The 13,374-nt window shown below is 43.8% G+C and overlaps 1 protein-coding gene across 4 annotated transcripts in view; it reads right to left on the bottom strand.

The window, feature by feature from the left end:
- Positions 1–12,793, bottom strand: part of RHOH (ras homolog family member H) — a 45,958-nt gene extending 33,165 nt beyond the window's left edge. The window contains exons 1-4 of one of the 4 annotated variants that reach the window (XM_080796756.1): positions 12,421–12,721; positions 9,394–9,658; positions 6,761–6,917; positions 3,348–3,433 (exon numbers count right to left, since the gene is read on the bottom strand). The gene's annotated coding sequence lies outside the window, so the exon portion shown is untranslated. Of the gene's footprint in view, positions 1–3,347; positions 3,434–6,760; positions 7,400–9,393; positions 9,659–12,420 lie in introns of those variants that run through there. The other 3 variants (XM_080796757.1, XM_080796755.1, XM_080796758.1) reach the window with 3 other exon arrangements.
- Positions 12,794–13,374: the final 581 nt, after the last annotated feature.

Below are 13,374 nucleotides of genomic sequence, written 5' to 3'. Positions count from 1 at the left end.
GTTGTCATACCCCTTTACATCATAAGCCCTTAGAGCCTAAGCCTTGAGGTAACAGTCTCACCCCCAACACACACACATACACACACACACACACACACACACACACACTCTCTCTCTCACACACACACACAGTGATATACATGCCGGTCGGCCCATCCAAACCTTTACCCTTAATCTGGAAGTGTTTCTCAAAGTATCATCTGCAGACCATTTGTATCAAAAAACTTTATGGAGTGGGAAGACTTGTTAAAAATGCATATTCCTAAATGAAACAAGACGGGATCGGGAGGGAGACAAACCATAAGTGACTCTTAATCTCACAAAACAAACTGAGGGTTGCTGGGGGGAGGGGGGTCGGGAGAGGGGGGTGGGGTTATGGACATTGGGGAGGGTAGGTGCTATGGTGAGTGCTGTGAAGTGTGTAAACCTGGTGATTCACAGACCTGTACCCCTGGGGATAAAGATACATTATATGTTTATAAAAAAATAAAAAATTAGAAAAAAATGCATATTCCTGCCAAGCAACCCCCCCCCCAGACAACTGAAACAGAATCCACAAAGATGAGCCTAGAAGTCTGCATTTGTTAACATGACCCCCATCCATCCAGATGACCCTTAAATGCACTAAAATTTGAGAACCCCTGATTTAGAAGAATCATTTCCCCTCTTGTTTGAGATCTATTGTTCTCAGATCTAGATTCAACTTCTTTCACATCCATTTTACTCATCCCTGAGGTCAGCATTTCCCTGTCTTTTCCAAAGAAATGTTCTCTCCTCTCTCTGGGCCTTGCCAGTTGATTTTCTCTGGGCTCTTTCCCAGCCTCTGCAGTCTACGTTAGCAAATCTTCAGTACCCAGCCAGTCACTCCTTCCTCCTTCCTGAGCTGCCCTAAAGAAACCCCCTTATGGGGCACCTGGGTGGTTTAGTCGGTTAAACTTCGGACTCTTTGGTTTCAGCTCAGGTCATGATCTCAGACCCTGAGATCCCTCCTAGGATCCCTCCTAGGATGGAGCCCCCCCATTGGGCTCCCAGTTCAGCAGGGAGTCTGCTTGTCTCCCTCTGCCCCTCCTCCTTCCCTCCCCATCCTCCTCCCCCTCTCCCTGCTCATGGGTGTGCATGCTTGCTTGCTCTCTCTCTCTCTTAATCAGTCAATCGATCTTGAGAAAGAAAGAAAGAAAGAGAGAGAGAAAGGAGAAGGAAGGAAGGAAGGAAAAGAAAAGAAAGGAAGGGACCCTCTTATTATCCACCACTCCAGGCTGCCTGGGTATAAACTCCCTTTACAACACTTAGCCCAGAGAGTCATATATCTGCATGTCAAAGGCAAACCACATCTGGACCACAAAACTCGTAGTCTTCCCAGTCAAATGTTAAAACTGCTTAAGATCACTTATTTACAGGCCCTCTCCTTATTTTTTAAATGCACACATACTACTCCAATAAATGAAATAAAAACAAAATTCTGTCATTTCACCATACTAACCCACTAAATGCTTGCATTGTTTCACCCCACATTTAATCTTCCTTCATAAAAAAATCAGAATATAAGTTAAAATTTTAAACCTGTTTTCCTAATCTAACACCATACCAGATATATTTTCATAACTACCACAAAGTCATTACCTTGAATAACTACAAAGTATTCCACGGAATTAATGCTCAGAATCATTATTCCTTAGTCAGGTTATGAGTGACTATGTTCCTGCATGTTATAGTCTCCTTCTTTGAATTATTTATTTAGAATAAATTTCCAGGGATAGAATTAAGGGATCAAAATGTATGAGCATTTTAACAGTTCTTTTTTTTTTTTTAAAGATTTTATTTATTTATTTGACAGACAAAGATCACAAATAGGCAGAGAGGCAGGCAGAGAGAGAGGAGGAAGCAGGCTCCCTGCCGAGCAGAGAGCCCAATGCGGGACTCGATCCCAGGACCCTGGGATCATGACCTGAGCCAAAAGCAGAGGCTTTAACCCACTGAGCCACCCAGGTTCCCGCATTTTAACAGTTCTTAACACATATTGCCAAGTTGCCATATTTGTATTTTCCATAGTTCCTTGATGGTATACTGATAAGATGTTTAACCGCCTCCCCTCAAAACAAGTGCAGGGAGCCTGATTTATGGTGTTTGCCAATTTCCATGGTGTAAACACTCCTACCATGTCCAGGTTCAAGCTACAAACTTGAATACAGAGTTGGAAAGAGACGCTCAGTAGCATACTATTATATTATGTTTCTATCAAACAGGTAAGTTGAAATAAATTCAAGAGCATCGATAATAGTAAAATGTAGTAAATTACTAGGAAGTAACACGTTCTGAGCATCTCCTACCTTTATTTCTAACAGAACTTATTGAACTGTAAGTTACAGAATTTCATCTTTAACGGCAGCTGTGCTTTAACAAAATTGCAAAATTTCTGAAAATATTACAATCGGCTTTTGCAAACAAGCACAGGCAGGCTCCCTCACCCACTACAAATATCTCACATGAATATTTTGCAAGAGCACGTCTTTTTTTTTTTTTTTTTAACTGAAGCCATTGAAAAATCTATGCCCATCTGCAGTCACAAACAATAACCATGCTTTTAGGTTAGCAAGTTATGCAAATATATAATGAATAAGGAATAATGAAAAAAAATAGAGCAGGAGGTCTATCTGAGCCAATTAATTCCACCCACCCTCTCCCAATTTGGACAGTAGTCTCTTCATGCACTTACCCACTAGTGTCTTTTTCATGGGGTCACCTATAACAGCTACCCAATTATTAATTAACTCAAGCAACGACTGAGTGACATTCACGCGCAGTTCTCACGGCAGATGTGATTAGAACCATACTGCCTGTTACTTAACCACTCTCTTCTTTGGTTTTCTTTTCTACGAAATGGGGAAGAGGTCACTGCTGACTACAGTATTACAAGAATCTAAGCGTGGAGATAAGAAGGCTCCAACTTGGGCTCGAAGAAGCAGTTGAGTGTTCTACAATGTTTTGAAAATTTTTTCCAAAGGTAATTCATTAGTATTCTGTTTTACTGGAAAAGAGAAATGTAAGGGTGATTTGGCACTTTCTCCCTTGAAAGCAAATTCCGTTCTCTGGGCTTTCCCTGAGTAGTAACGAACAGCCTCTCCGTGTATACGGTCTTTTTAAAGCGGCGCCTACGACTGGAGTGTTAAAATGTAAATGTGGTTGATGAAAACTCTAAACACGTCCCCACCTTTAACTCAAGTCATCCCACCCCCAGGAATTCGCCTAAGAAATTAATTCAAAACAAAGGAAAATACTTTTGTATGTCGATATGAATCACAACAAAGAGAAGACCATTTGGCCTCATTTTAGCACTTAACTCAACTTACCATCTTGGTGCTTGGGGCCCTGTTCGAAGAGTTCTGGATTAATGGCTCTCAGATGCTCATCTATAGAACAACCGCATCCAAGTCACCTGGGGGCGAGGGTTTGCACTGATTATCACACAGATTCCTGGATCAAACCCCAGGGCTGCAAGGCGATACATGAGAAATGCTAGTTTTAAAAAATTCCCCAAGTGGTCTTGATGTCCAGCCAACTTTAGGAATTATGATTCCAGGCCAAAACTGAACAAATCAAATCATCTTTGAGCAACTGTCCACATCCAGGGAACAGTACGTCTTCTTACACAAAGCACCAAGAGGTTGCTTGGGGCCTCAAGCAACTGCTTGAGTCAAAGGACCAAAGAGCCACAGAGAAGGTGACTGTTTCCAGGGCCCAGCCCCCTGCCTCCATTCACCCTCTCCATCTTGGACACCCTCCTTGCCTGCACTGCCCACCCCAGCACCCACTACTGTTGTGCTGCCTTCTGTTATGCCCCAGTTTGGTACCCTATCCTGACTTGGACTCACCCCTTCGCATACACAAAGCCCCAAACTTGCCTCCCTTCTGTTATGAGTGGGGTTCTAGAAGAAAAACGGTATTACTATTTGCCTAAGGTGATCTGCACATATAATTGAGCCATTCCTGTATAATGAACATATTGGCCATATTTACATTTTTTTCCAAAGGGTGCTTACTATACACCCCCCCACACGCACAAAAAATCTCTAGTTTGGAGAATAGAACAGGAAAACAGAACGCTTTTCAATTTTGGCTCACCCAAGACCCCAGCATCTAGAACCCAGAGAGGCACTTTGGGTGCTCCTCATCAACACGGTCAATGAATAGAAATGGATTTTTGGCTATGCCTCGCTACTAATATTACTAATATTAAAATACCATAAAATTACTAATACTAAAATACCATAAAATTAAATAATTTAATTTCAGCTGGCCGGGGAAGAAGAGTCACCCTCTACCTCTTCCTCTAATGCCAAAACACCTCTAAAATTCTACCCGAAGCATTCAGAGGGCAACATCAGCCCCAGATAAATAACAATAACACAATATATAACACAGCAGTCCCTCGGAGAGTTCTCTTCTAAGTCCGACCATCAGATATGGAGAGCCTCAAAAAAATCCATTTCTAATCTTGTTTTCCTTTTTTCATAAAATACCTAACCCTGTGCCTATCCCATACTTGGTGCTCAAAAAAAACTACTGTTTTTCACCCAGTAGCCCCCTTTTCCTTTGAAAGGGACGCTGGCATTAAGAGAGTTACTTACAGATACCTTGTTCCCAACCGGGAACGATATCAGCTTCACTCTCGTGTCCCCAAGTCCTTAATAACAACCGTAATAGCTACATTTCTTGACAGTTTATTTTATGCCAAGCACTAGGCTAAATGCTTTACATATTTTTTATCTCAATAGGTATTTTCAGTTATTGGAGCTACTTTACAGATATTTGTTTTTAATCTGAGGATTGAAGAATGTGTGTCCGAGGATCCCACAGCTCGGAAGCAAAAGCACCAGATTCAACACAAGGTAATCTGGCTCCAAACTCCGGATTCTTGTTCACCATACTGTATTTTTGTCATTAGGTGGATGCAAATTTTGCATGAAAAAAGAAAAGTGCTCTGAATCACTGGGGGAAAAGTACCAGCTAATCAATAACATCTCATTCAGATATGCAAAGGAAGCAACACAGATTTCATGGAATTTTTGGACTGGTTGTTGAAGACTAGAGGCTCACTGGGTCAAACAAGTCATCCTCCCAAGAGGAATGCCACTTTAATACTGGATGCTGGACATGTAAGACCCAGAGATGGAAGTCTTACAGGAACCTCCAGCCACACAAGCCTTTCTCGGCATCAATGGTGTAGTAAGGGAAGCCAGCAGAAGGAAAGCAAGTGGAAAGTCACACACGTGGAGACACATAAAGCAGCCCCAACATGAGGAGGCCAGGCTCTCTGGGCTCCCTGCCACCTGGAATTCTGTGAGAGCTGTGAGACCTGAGAAGAGGAGCCTGATGGCCTAAGAAGACCAGAACACTATTGACAGGCATCTGTTCTGCCCAGCAGCCTCTCAGGGTCCTCTGCAACCTGTCTACACCCGAGTTTTCCAAGCTTATTTCCTGACAATGTATAAAACAATCTTTTCTTCTTTTGGGGGCCCAGTCTCCTCCACTGAACCGCTCATCTCATCAGTCTCACCTGTGGGTCTTTTTTCACACAGTGCTCCCACGCTAATTAACCTCCCCTTTCCCACCTACTCAAATCTCACATCTTGGCCAGGCCATGTCTTCCAGACCCGCTTTAGCTTACCCTCAGACCCCCTTCTTGGAACTCCTCTAACTTACAGCCCACATCACCCCAGGATTCACACAATTCCCACCTTGTACTGCTTCCTGAATTTTACATCTCACCACGACTACTAGATAATAAGTTCCTTCGGGTGGAGGATTCCTTATATGTGTCTTATATCCTCCACACCAGCTTGGAATCATTAAGTGATTATTGACTATTTATTCCTTGCCTGAATATTTTACTGGCAGTTCTAGTTCAGGGAAACACCTAAAACTAGCGATTTTCCTAGTTTTATTTAGCTACAACCCAGGCTATGGATGGTCACAGCACGTCTCCAAATCCAACCACCTCAAAAACTAAATTTAATTTAATTCAATTTAAAAATAAATACTTGGACATCATATGCTATTTGTAGAAGGAGAACTTGAGCATTGACAATAGGTGAAACCAACAAGCTGGGAATTCCAGATCCAAATCCTTATCATCGGGATCTTGGCTGGTTTCTTTTCTGATTTAGAAAAGTTTAAACTCTTATTTGTACAGGGACACCTGGGTGGCTCAGTCAGTTAAGCATCTGCCTTCAGCTCAGCTCATGATCCCGGGGTCCTGGGGTCAAGTTCCACGTCGGGCTCCCTGCTCAACAGGGAGCCTGCTTCTCCCTCTGCCTGCTGCTGCTCACCCTGTTCATGTTCTCTCTCTCTCTCTCTCTCTCTGACAAATAAATCTTTTAAAAAATTCTTATTTGTACAACTGAGAGGATCTTTATATTTACTTATCAAATATAGGGTGATATTTAAACTACCCAAATATTTGAACTCAGTCACAGTCAATCACAAGGGCTTGAATTCTCTAGGAAAATATCTGAAAAAACAAAAGCCAACTATTATAACTTGTAACATTTCAAAAACTACATGTACCTTGTCAGGATGGTGGGGCGGGGGGGGGGGGGAGTTGGGTACCAGAGCAACTGCCCTTTCCCCCATAAAATGGTTTCAAACTTTACAACAGGTAGGGCAAGATCGTTATTGTGTCTAGCCTAAAGTAAAAGCTACTTAAATTGGAGAGATTTCTTTTGACACCGAGGAAATATTTTTAAAGAAGCCAGAGTCTTACCTGTTGTAGATGCCGAAGAAATTTCTTGACACCAAAATGACTGACTCCGGAAGTTAATCTGTTCAGGACAGGTAAGCAGAAACAAAATCTGCCCAAGCCCTTTCACCGTTGTGATTTCCTTCTGGGATCAACGTTTCCTTCCTCCCCAAGAACATAACTGATTCACATTGGAAGAACAAAAATGTAAGAGTTGAGCTGGTAGAGAATCCAACCCCAGACGGTCGGGTTTCATGTGCGCGGTGACTGAAGTGGCAGGAACAATCGGAATGTGACGATAGAGATTAGCAAGTTCCTGTGTATAAGTCAATTTCCTGTAGCTGGCTTCTCTGAAGAGGGGATCTCATTTGTGTGGGTTTACCCGTGTGTGTGTGTGTGTGTGTGTGCACGCGCACGTGCATTTCTCTCCGTGACAACATGAAAACTTCCCCAGAGAAGAGGTCTCTCCATTTCCCACCAACAAATCGCCTGTGTAAAACTGAGGAAAGGAAGAGCGAAAAACACAGATGATTCCTTAAGGAAGTGAAATAAAACAGAAAAAAAAAAAAGAAAAGAAAAGAAAAGAAAGAAAGAAAACATGTCCACTCCTCTAACTGATCTTAGTTAATTTAAGTTTGGGGGGGGAAAAACACCTTAGAACATACGCGTCAACTTGGTGAACATACTAACTATGGAAGGAAAACAGTAGGTCAGTGGTTTGTTTTTCTTTGATTTATTAATAACTCTCACATAATAATTTAGAAAGAACTGACTCAGCCAGAGCGAGAGCTCAAGCAGCCCCACCATGAATTCACCCGTTTTTGGACCAGCACCTGTGTTGTGAGGTAGGTGACTGAGTTGTTTTCAGACTCCTCACAGTTTCATTATATGCCTCCAAACACAAATTACTCTTTTTTTTTTCCTTCTGTGCAATCCAGGTGTAGAGACCATCTGTATCTAGGTTATGGTGAGGTTGCCTAGACCAACAAATTGAACTTTTATGACATGCTCACAATCCCCCGTGCCTCCAAGCCCTGAATAATGACAAATGCTACTGTCCAGGGTGAAATCTTCGTCAAAATATCTATGCGCCCTAGAGACAAAAGAAACTCCATTCAAGTCAACAATCATCTCTAGAGCCCCTACTATGTGTAAGATTCTGTGCGGGGTGCTGGAGTAGGGCGGGAACACGAAGATAAACAAGATGGACTCCCTCACTCAGAATGGTTAAAACCAAGTGAAGGAGAAGGACGTGCACATAAAGGAGATACTCCAAATCAGGATTCATTACAGATCTCACTGGAAAAATCCTGGGACACAGGAGTCAGGTAAAAGGAAAGCGTGCACAACCATTTTACCAGTTAAAATAGCCACTGAGCCTTGACATGGATTCTCTTGAAATACTTCAGGGAGACTCACTGGCTTCCCAGAGGCCCCACAGAGCAGTAGCATCGTTTGAGGACCATCCTCATCATCGTAGACTTAGAATTCTGTTACGCACCTCACACTGTGTGCCGAAGAGAAGCACAAAGACCGAGACAGATAGATTTCCTGTCGTCACATCACCTATGTCCTAGTTGGGTGGGGGGATGGGGGAACAAACAGAACCATTCAAATGAATGCACTAATTACAGATGGTAGTGATTACTACAAAGGAACCAGAGAAGAAGCTGAGGTGGACAGCAAGAGGGTATCTGTGTCCTAGAGGTGGCCCAAGGAGGCCTCTTAAGAAGCTAACATTTAAGCTGAGATCGGTGATTCTAAGCCCTGGCTAAAAATTAGAATCATTTGGGAAGCTTTAAAAAAAAAAATACCAGTACCAAGGCTCTGCCCCTAGTTTAATCTGTCTGGGTTGGAGCCTGGGTATTAATACACTCTTCTCCCCCCAACCCCCAACCCAATCATTCTAATGTGCCCCTACAGCTACTGCTCTAATAATGAGAAAAAGAGGCCTGGAGAGAGCTGGAGGAAGGGCCCTCCAAGCAGAGGCAGTTGTATGCGCAAAGTCCCTGAGTCAGAAAGGAGTTTGCCATACTCAAGGGATTGGAAGAGGATTACTATGTCTGGAGTGCAGCTATAGCGGGCCTAAAGGGTGGAAGAACAGCCTTCTCAGGGAGGGGCACACACTCACTAAGCCCACCAGAGACTCTTACAGGAACCCGAGTGTCAAATCCTTAATGGGCAGGAAGAATTCAAACTGCCAGGTGAGATCCTTGAGCTCTCAGACTAGTACATTATCTCCTTCTAGAAAATTCCCTGTGGAAAGCCAGATCACCATCATGATATTATTAGATAAGCTGAACACAGGGCTTGTGGATCCTTTAGTTATTTACCTCTGTCTTTGTTCATCAAAAGATGTAGGGCAGCTTGTAAAAATATACACCCCTTAGCGAGATCAAACCAATTAAAAATGCGAAATAAAAAGATGACACCTAGAGAAATGAAGACAGAAATTCTAAAACCAGGGGTGAGGTTGATACAGAAAAGATGTGTCATGTGGTGCTAAGCCTTTAAGCCACCATATGAAACATCAAAAATTGAATGCCCCCTCAGTAAAATAACTGTATCATTGCTCCAGATGTCGAGACTAGAAAGGAACTTGGCCCCTGGCTTCTCATAGAGAGGACATCATGGCTGAAATGAAACACTGTCCTTACCCAGCCAGCGACGAGTTTTGTGCAGTGGTCCGTTGCCTTGTTTCTCAGTGTAGGCTGATTTCATCTCCCGAAAGAGTTGACTAAAAGCAATCGGGGGGGTGGGGAGTGGGGAGCAAGTAGGGGACCGTGTGCCGGAAGGTGGTAGATAATACAAGGAATGTTACCCCTCATGCTGCTGTGAGAGACCAATTTAATGCAGAGATGAAGATCGAGTTCAGATTTTCTTCAGAAAATGGGGGCTGGAAGAGTTTTCTCATCCATGTTCCTGAAAGATCGGGGGCGGCAAAAGGGTTCACAATTGGTCATACTTCCAGCAAGAGATTCAGGGGTTTTCTGTGTCCCAGCATCTCTTGAGAGAGCAGGGGAGCCACCAGCGACAGCAGCCTGTGTGGACAGACCCCTCCACCTGCCGTAGAAGGTGAGGCAAGGCTCTGCCCTTTCAGACAAAAGTCCCAAAGCAAGAGGGCTACAGGGAGGAGGCCTCAGGCCTTGTGCCTTTTCGTCACAAAAAGGCACACGTACTCCTCGGGTGGGGTGTGTCCAGAGGTCTAAGCACTCCCAACATTCCCCTTTGCCTCATGGCTCCTGGCCGACCCCTCTTCTTCTGGTGGCCTGGCTCACTCTGTGTACATGATTATCGTTTCTGGTGTTCTCCTGTAGGCTCCGTGCTTCCTGCTGCTCCTGACATGAGAACGTCTCTCCTATTGCCTCTTCCACACGTCTAACTTTCACACACAGTTTAATCCCAGAGGGGTTTTTTTTTGCTGGGGGTGGGAGCAGGTTGGGGACAGCAACTTAACTTCCTTCCTTTTCTGGAAATCTCTCTTTTTGGTTCTCTCCCAATCTCTCTCTCTCTCCCTCCCACCCTCTCTCTCTCTCTCTCTGTTGCCACCTCTCTCTCTCTTGCTTTTACCCCCCCATTCTGTTAATAGACAGGGGTCATGTTGAGGGACGAAAGCAAATGCCTTAAAATACACATACACATCACACGCTCACAGACACACACACACACACCCCCAAACCTCTCGGGGTGTCGTTATTACGCCACATAATCCGGCCTTGAGACCGAGGTGGGGGGAAATCCTGGGGAATTCAGAGTGACAGGCGGGAAGGAAGCTATGGGTATGAGGTTCCTAATAGGGAACTGACCCTTGTTAAAAGCCACATTCTGGGAACTCATCTTCCATGAGCTCCCACACTAGCCATGTTGACCCTGCCAGAGACACACACCACCCCCCAAACAGCCTCATGAAGCCCAGTTCCAAGGCCCATGAGGCCCAGGGCCTGGCTCTCCTCACTGGCGTCTCTTAGGCATTAACCAGTCAGTCATGCGAGAACCATTTGCTGAATGACAGATTGGTTCTCTCGTCTAAGTCTGGCCATAGCTCTATGTGGTAAACATTTTAAAATATGCTCTACAACCAACGAGACCTCAGCGGGTTGACTGGAACTCTATGACCTATGAAAAGCAGAACTAAGATTTACCCCGTCCGGCTGTCCTGGTTCTTCACACCACCGTCTCCCAATGAGGCGAGCTGGGCCACTGTAGGGAGGGAGGGCGCAGCCAGAGGCCCCCGGGGCCACCAGTCCATTTTCTGTGTCCAGGGTGCCCCTCCTCTGAGATTCCCAGGCAGACACAATCCAAACACAAAGCCAGGATTTGCTTTCTAAAAACACCTTCGTTTGAAAAACCCTTTGCTATGGCAGAAATACGGTTTATTTTCTCTTTAACAGTCTCCTAAAAACAAGGACCTTCTTTACTGAGGATTTTTATGTAAACAATAAGAAAACCATCTGTGCACCCGGGACTCATGCAGAAGTGGTATTCTTGCCCATTGTAAAAACACCTTGCCATTTATTCCAAAGAGAACTCTTAATAACTATGGTAATCATAACAAACAGTAAGGTCTTGGGAACCTTGCGATTGATATATCAATCATTACTAAATTATTTCTCCCCTGGGTTAGTAAGATGCCTCCCCCTTCTTCTTACTATTAACATATTAACTGAAACGATTTAGATTTAGTGGGTACCTTTTAATGTTTACACAGACCCCCATCTGTGATATACCACCTAATAAGATAAAATACTGCAGTGGGTTCTGAAGATGGAAAATATGAACTAAAACCTTGTCTGAATGCTTTGAAACCCAGGGCATTAGTCATACTGTAATCATGCTTACCCAGCTCCCCACTGCGTGATAACTGTATTAAGCCAAAACACACATTCCTTCTGATCGAGAGATTTCATGATGGGGATTGTAAAATGTTAGCCCTTTGTAAGAGAAAGAGCTTAATCCTGTTGTATGATACATTGGTGCAAAATACATTCACGTAAAATGCCATTTAAAATTCTGAATATTAAGCTATCTTAGAAATGCCGTAGGGCTAGGCATCACATGCCCAATTTCTTCCTGACGCGTTTTAACTCATTATAAACAACAGCCACCCTCAGCCGATAAGAAAATCATTTCAAACATCTCCTTGCCTCCCGCTTATTGCCAGAACCATCACTTCCCCCACCACTCCGCTCCTCATCTATCTTCTCTTCGACTATTTTAATGCAACATGCTGCCTTTTGTTTGAGCGACTGGGAGGTTCTCAGAATTCTCAACTGCCATTTTTATCCGGGTTTGTGTGCTCTGTGTAAACTGTGTGTCTCTAGCAAGCATTGACATCCTGGTTCTTTTTATTGCAGAACCATCGTTCAGAGCAACGCAGACCCTCCTTGCAGAAGATGAGAGCACCCAAAGTCGTCCTACAACCGGTGGCTCGAAAGTTATGGGTTTTTTCTTTTTTTAACCATCAGAATAGAGCTCATTTGGTCAGATGACCATTGCTCTTCAAGGCAGTCCCTTAGCAGCTGGACCATTTTTCCGCCGCTGCAGGCTTTAGTCAAAGCACTTCGAGAACCTTTGTATAATATCCCTCTGACCTGGTTTAGTAAACCATAGAAGAAACCCAGAATCATGACACTCTGTTTGCAACGTGTTCTTGACTCCAAACATCATCTGGCTTGGTCACCCACCTTGGTCACTGGATGAAGTTCCGAAGGGCTGTCTCTCCAAATCACATCCTCTCGAAAAGGACAAAGACGAGCTATCCTCGAAGAGAGGTCAAAGAATGAGCCTCGGGCTCAAAGCAAAGCCAGAAGAAGAGCATGAGACATGAGGTCAGAGCAGCGTCTTGGGGTCAAGTGCATTAAACTCCCAGGGGACCCCTGTGAAAGGCGCAACCTTCACCCTGATGCAGAAATGCTGGGTTGTTGAGAAAAGAGGAAGAAGCAGAAGAAGGCCATCACGGCTTCTTCTCACATTCATATTTGACTCGTTGCCTTGATAGGGATCTTCAGTTCAGGCGCAAACATCACAGCGTCTAACTGCAGCTCAGCACACCTGCCCAGCGCGGGGGTTGCAAAGGTTTCAGTTATAAAGCAGAGAACGGAGAGTGCTAACTTGCCCTCTCTCCAAAATAACAGATCTCCTGCCCAGTTCTGGAGGGAATGGGTTGAGGCCTCTACCCAAAGGCAATCTGAAATTTTAGAGAAAGTGTCAATTTGAACTAAGACAAAGAAAGATTGAAATCCCATCTCCATTTAATTGCAAGGATGTGGCCCTGATCTTCCCTTCTGGAAGACAGGTATAATAATACCTATCTTGGAAGGATTTTGTTTAAAAAAAAAAAAAAAAAGGCTGTAAAGTCCTTGAAATATGGTAGATGGCTCATTACATAGTGACTATTAATAGTCAGACCTCTTTTGGACTTTTGCCTTCTGGAGTTTTTTTTCCTCCACCCCTATTGTCTCTTTGAATAGCAAGTGTTAAATTTCATAATTTGAGAAGCTCTGTCAGTGCTCAAATTCTGACTGAATAAAGTCATACATGCTTATATATCATACATAGGAATCTAATGTCATGTGTTTATTGTCTCAACAGTTTTAAAGGTTCTAAAATTTCTTGGGGCACCTGGGTGGCTCAGTGGG

The sequence above is a fragment of the Martes martes genome (genome assembly GCF_963455335.1).
Source record: "Martes martes genome assembly, chromosome: 2".
Classification (NCBI taxonomy): domain Eukaryota; kingdom Metazoa; phylum Chordata; class Mammalia; order Carnivora; family Mustelidae; genus Martes; species Martes martes.
Note: the sequence above shows the minus strand (reverse complement) of the source record. Positions and strands in the feature narration are given on the sequence as shown.